Source organism: Chiloscyllium plagiosum, unplaced genomic scaffold (genome assembly GCF_037043375.1).
Source record: "Chiloscyllium plagiosum isolate Xiang-an unplaced genomic scaffold, Cpla_swu_hap1 HiC_scaffold_48, whole genome shotgun sequence".
NCBI lineage: Eukaryota > Metazoa > Chordata > Chondrichthyes > Orectolobiformes > Hemiscylliidae > Chiloscyllium > Chiloscyllium plagiosum.
The window spans coordinates 8,701,524-8,707,523 of record NW_028270186.1 but is presented as its reverse complement, the minus strand read 5'-3'; positions in this window follow the sequence as shown (position 1 = coordinate 8,707,523).

Sequence of the window (6,000 nt, the reverse complement as noted above, 5' to 3'; positions counted from 1 at the left end):
TTGTAATGTAATGTCAATCCTTTAACTGTATCTTAGTTCTAACATACTCCTTAAACACTATAAAGTAATGCAACTACTTTTCTTTTATTTCCTCTTTTGTATCGAAGGTTTCTGCCTGGGTACCTGTGCGGTGAAGCTGCCACTTTAAAAAGGTTATTTTGTCCTTGTTTTTTTTTCCAAGAGAGGTCGTAAAGGCAGAGGCACTGAAGTGTCTAGTTTAACAAGGGCAGGGGTGTGGCCAGTTCTCCCAGTTCAGGTTTTTCCAAGTTTGGTTTAACTGGGCAGTCACAAGATGCTGCAGTCCAGAAGGGTTCCAAACTTAAGCAGGTCATTCCTGACTGACTCTTTCTCTGGCTCTCTCTGAAATCTCTTTGGATGTTGTTCCCTCCTGCCTGTAAGAATCTGTGTTTCAATTTACTTTTTTTGACAGGGGGTGTGCTTTGGGTATATTACTAGATTGGAACAGCTCCTTAGTTAAGTTGCCGTTTTGGGTCAGTTAGGTTTTCCAATACTTCAGCGATTCTAAATTCCATTTTCTTTTGTTAGTGTTTCAACTGCAGTGTTTAAATAAATTCTGTTTCGCTTAAAGCCAAGTGGTTTGACCAGCTGCATCACACCTAGAATATCCACTACACATCCGCCTTTAAAATAAAAAAAAAGTTTAGATCAGGGCTACCTTCTTAAAATATTTTGAGGGGTTCTGGCCTGGTCCATAACACTTGTACTAAAGATGGAGCTGTAAGAAATGACATTATAAAACTTTTCACTGCATTCCTGTACTTCTGTACTTAAGTACATGTGACAATAAAAGGGTATTCTATTCAATTCTATTCAGTGGAAAGAACTGACAATCATGCTGAAGTGGGGGATGGGGAGAGAGGACTAGATAATTTGCATGGCTGTTGCACCTTCCAATTGCAACTTACTTGTTCACTGTGAATTCAAGGGGATGTGATACATGTACTGGAGGGAGATGAGAACAGAATTCGAGGGTAACGCAGGTGAAGTGAGGCGGACAGAAGTTGCACTGAGTACAAGCTCCAGCAAGGTGTTTGTAATCATGTGACAGCTGTCATGTGATCCACATGCCGTTTCAGGATCGTCTCTCTTGTCCTCACTTTGACCACGCCTCTTACCCATGCAGGGCCATTCCCATGGTTTCAACACAAATTTCGTCCCATTAAGTAAACTGTCTCTCTCCCGTTGAGGAGTACTGTGGCCAGCATTCACCTTCCTGAAGCCTTTTCACCCTCCCCACAATACAGCACGGGCCTGTGCCATTTCACTTGTATCAAATGGCCTTTTTCCATGCTCTTTTACTTGCACTTCTACCTGCATACACCAACTCCTTGATATCCCTTTTTCAAACATTGCACAGCTCCATGTGGACCTATTCGAACAGGGAAGGGAATCGGTCTGACAGAGGTACAACAGCCTCTCAGACAAAAGCTAACAGAGTTCAAAACCCATTCCAGGACGAGCAATATCGCACTTCCCTGCTATCGAACCCAATCGCCATTGGCCAGGGCATTTCAGCCGGTCATTGAAAGTCAGTTGTATTGCTTCAGGTCTGGTTTACACCTGTGTGAGACCTGGGCAAGCCTGTCAGCTTCTGTGGTGAGAAAGCAGAGCTCCAAATAAGTGTCTCCGGTCGCGGAAGGTTAACTCTGTTTTCTGTCCGCAGATGCTGCCAGACCTGCTGAGTTTCTCCGCCAATTTCCGTCTTTTGTTTCAGGTCTTCAGCAAACGCAGTTCTGCGTTTTATTTGAGTCCAGCAGACTTCCTACCCTGAAGTGAATTGATGGAACCAATGAGTTTGTCCGACACACTTGCTCCAAAACAAGTCTCTCTTCGTGTTCCCACCATCAGTCTGCAAGTGAATTGTGATCGTGTTAGAACAGCGGGGCCAGTTTCCAGCTACTTCCTCTGTTTGTCTGCTCTGACTCTACAAGGACCGCAACAACACCGTAGTCAAGTTGTACCGAAGTCGGGTTTATTTCACCTGCATTTTTGTTGCAGGGCTGAGGAATGCCTCGCGACAGAGGTCCACATACAAACATAGGAGAGTTGAGATCTGTTGCCTGGTTACTGCCCTCGACAACAGTTACTTGCTCGAAACAAAGAGGGAAAGAGTGTTGTCTGTATCAACAAACAATCGGCTTTATTGGATGGTTAAAACACACAAACAATTCACACTGTTTGGTGAATAAATGGTTAAAAGCAGGCGTGCAAATCATACAAGACTGAAGGTGCCACGGTGGCACAGTGGTTAGCACTGCTGCCTCACAGCGCCAGGGTCCCAGGTTTGATTCCAGCCTCGGGCGACTGTCTGTGTGGAGTTTTTACTTTCTCCCCGTGTTTGTGTAGGTTTCTTCCCACAGTTCAAAGATGTGCCGGCCAGATGAATTGGTCATGCTAAATTGCCCATAGTGTTAGGTACATGAGTCAGATGGAAATGGGTCTGGGTGGGTTACTTTTTGGGGGGGTCAGTGTGGACTGGTTGGGCCGAAGGGCCTGTTTCCACATTGTAGGGAATCTAATCTAATCAACTGATGAAGGAGCGTCGCTCCGAAAGCTAGTGTGCTTCCAATTAAACCTGTTGGACTATAACCTGGTGTTGTGTGATTTTTAACTAATCTAATCTATGCGCACACCCACTAGGTTTCTCAGATGTTCCTTGAACAGCTACAGAAAACAAAGGCTAATACCTGAGAATAGGAACTCATGCTGGCCAGGTGATTTCCCAGGTACTCAGTGTTATCTCCACACTTCCAAGTGTAGGGCCCTGCACTCCACTGGAGATTGATCTCTGGAGTTTTCGATGCTGGCACACCCAAAATTCTTCATTTTAATCCTTGCTCCTTATCTTCCCAAACTGTGATGTCTCCTCCTTGGTTCTGGTTCATCTGGCAAACCTGTGTCTTTTCACTATCGACTCCGGCCTCAGACCACTGTTAGGGTGACCTCATTACTCTTCGACCAACTAAGGTTTTGTGCCTATTGTCACTCCTCCGAAATGACCTGGTTCCAGCCAGCACAGGACAGTGGCTGGGGCTCGGGGTGACTTGAGTTCATAAGCTGTTGTTTTTGTGTGTGAGCAATCCCTGGCCAACAGATCAAATCAGCCAACGTCAAGAAGCTGTTCAAGCAACTTGTGTACAAAGCAACCGATGGATGCAAGTTACCAAGTGTTCTTACTTTTCAGGTGGAATTTGAAAGCTGGAATTAAGAGTCTGGAATTCCCCTGTGGGATTGGGAAGTGATTGGTCAGCCAGTAGTTCAGGGGTTGCAAAACATTTCTTCTTTTCAAGAAATCTCTTTGAAGATTTCTGAGGAAATTTGCTGAAATGTACTCCCGCTTCACTGTTTTGACGTAAGGGTGATGTGGAGGTGCCGGTGTTGGAGTGGGGTGGACAAAGTCAGAAGACAGGAACTCCCCACATACGTTCGAGACACCACCCACGCCCTCCACCTCCTCCAAGACTTCCGTTTCCCCGGCCCCCAACGCCTCATCTTCACCATGGATATCCAATCCCTCTACACCTCCATCCGCCATGACCAGGACCTCCAAGCCCTCCGTTTTTTCCTCTCCAGACGTTCCCAACAGTACCCCTCCACCGACACTCTCATTCGTTTGGCTGAACTGGTCCTCACCCTTAACAATTTCTCCTTTAAATCCTCCCACTTCCTCCAGACCAAAGGGGTAGCCATGGGCACACGTATGGGCCCCAGCTATGCCTGTCTCTTTGTTGGCTACGTAGAGCAGTTGATCTTCCATAATTACACCGGCACCACTCCCCACCTCTTCCTCCGCTACATTGATGACTGCATTGGCGCCACCTCGTGCTCCCGCGAGGAGGTTGAGCAATTCATCAACTTCACCAACACATTCCACCCTGACCTTAAATTTACCTGGACCATCTCTGACACCTCCCTCCCCTTCCTGGACCTCTCCATCTCCATCAGTGACGACCGACTTGACACTGACATCTTCTACAAACCCACCAACTCCCACAGCTACCTGGATTACACCTCTTCCCACCCTACCTCTTGCAAAAATGCCATCCCGTATTCCCAATTCCTCCGCCTCCGCCGTATCTGCTCCCAGGAGGAGCGGTTCCACCATAGAACACACCAGATGGCCTCCTTCTTTAGAGACCGCAATTTCCCTTCCCACGTGGTTAAAGATGCCCTCCAACGCATCTCATCCACATCCCGCACCTCCGCCCTCAGACCTAACCCCTCCAACCGCAACAAGGACAGAACGCCCCTGGTGCTCACCTTCCACCCTACCAACCTTCGCATAAACCAAATCATCCGCCGACATTTCCGCCACCTCCAAACAGACCCCACCACCAGGGATATATTTCCCTCCCCACCCCTCTCCGCCTTCCGCAAAGACCGTTCCCTCCGTGACTACCTGGTCAGGTCCACGCCCCCCTACGACCCACCCTCCCATCCTGGCACTTTCCCCTGCCACCGCAGGAACTGTAAAACCTGCGCCCACACCTCCTCCCTCACCTCTATCCAAGGCCCCAAAGGAGCTTTCCACATCCATCAAAGTTTTACCTGCACATCCACTAATATCATCTATTGTATCCGTTGCTCCCGATGCGGTCTCCTCTACATTGGGGAGACTGGGCACCTCCTAGCAGAGCGCTTTAGGGAACATCTCCGAGACACCCGCACCAATCAACCAAATCGCCCAGTGGCTCAACATTTCAACTCCCCCTCCCACTCTGCCGAGGATATGGAGGTGCTGGGCCTCCTCCACCGCCGCTCCCTCACCACCAGACGCCTGGAGGAAGAACGCCTCATCTTCCGCCTCGGAACACTTCAACCCCAGGGCATCAATGTGGATTTCAACAGTTTCCTCATTTCCCCTTCCCCCACCTCATCCTAGCTTCTAACCTCCAGCAACTCGATCCCCTGACCTGTCCGGACTTGTCCGACCTGCCCAGCTCCTTTTCCACCTATCCACTCCACCCTCTCCTCCCTGACCTATCACCTTCATCTCCTTCCCCACTGACCTATTGTACTCTATGCCACTCTCTCCCCACCCCCACCCTCCTCTAGCTTATCTCTCCACACTTCAGGCTCTCTGCCTTTATTCCTGATGAAGGGCTTTTGCCCGAAACGTCGATTTTGCCTGTCCTCGGATGCTGCCTGAATTGCTGTGCTCTTCCAGCACCACTGATCCAAAGTCAGAAGACACACAACACAAGGTTGTCGTCCAACAGGTTTACTTGAATCACCAGCTTTTCGGAGCGCCCGACAAAGGAGGCAGTGCTCCGAAAGTTTGTGAATTCAAATGTTTCCCTGGAGTCCAGAACTAGAGGGCATAGGTTTAGGGTGAGAAGGGGAAAGATATAAAAGAGACCTACGGGGCAATTTCTTCACACAAGAGGGTGGTACGTGTGTGGAATGAGCTGCCAGAGGAAGTGGTGGAGGCTGGTACAATTACAACATTTAAGGGGAATTTGGATGGGTATATGAATAGGAAGGGTTTGGAGGGATTTGGGCTGGGTGTTGGTAGTTTGGACTAGATTGCGTTGGGATATTTGGTCGGCATGGATGGGTTGGACTGAAGGATCTGTTTCCATGCTGTACATCTCTATGTCTCTATGACTCTGATGTAACCGGGAGTCGTGTGACTCATGACTTTGATGTAAGAATGGTGATTCCTTGCAGACAATGCAACAACAGGTTGTTGACTGCTTTTTACAGGGCACAAGTTTTCCCTGTGCAACCCTGTATTGGAGGTTCAATATTGTTGGTCGATGCTGGCTTGTAATCGCCCTGACTCCTTAATTGACTGCTATTTCAAAAGCTATCATCAAAAGGCAGAAATGGTCAGACCAGTAGGGACTACACAAACAATACCCTTGGCTGGAGGAAGTCGGTGAGAAACAATTTCTGTTGAGACCAAGTCTTGCATTGCACCTCACCGACTATATATGCCCCATTCCAGGGATTAAGTGAAAAGTCATTCACATGTGT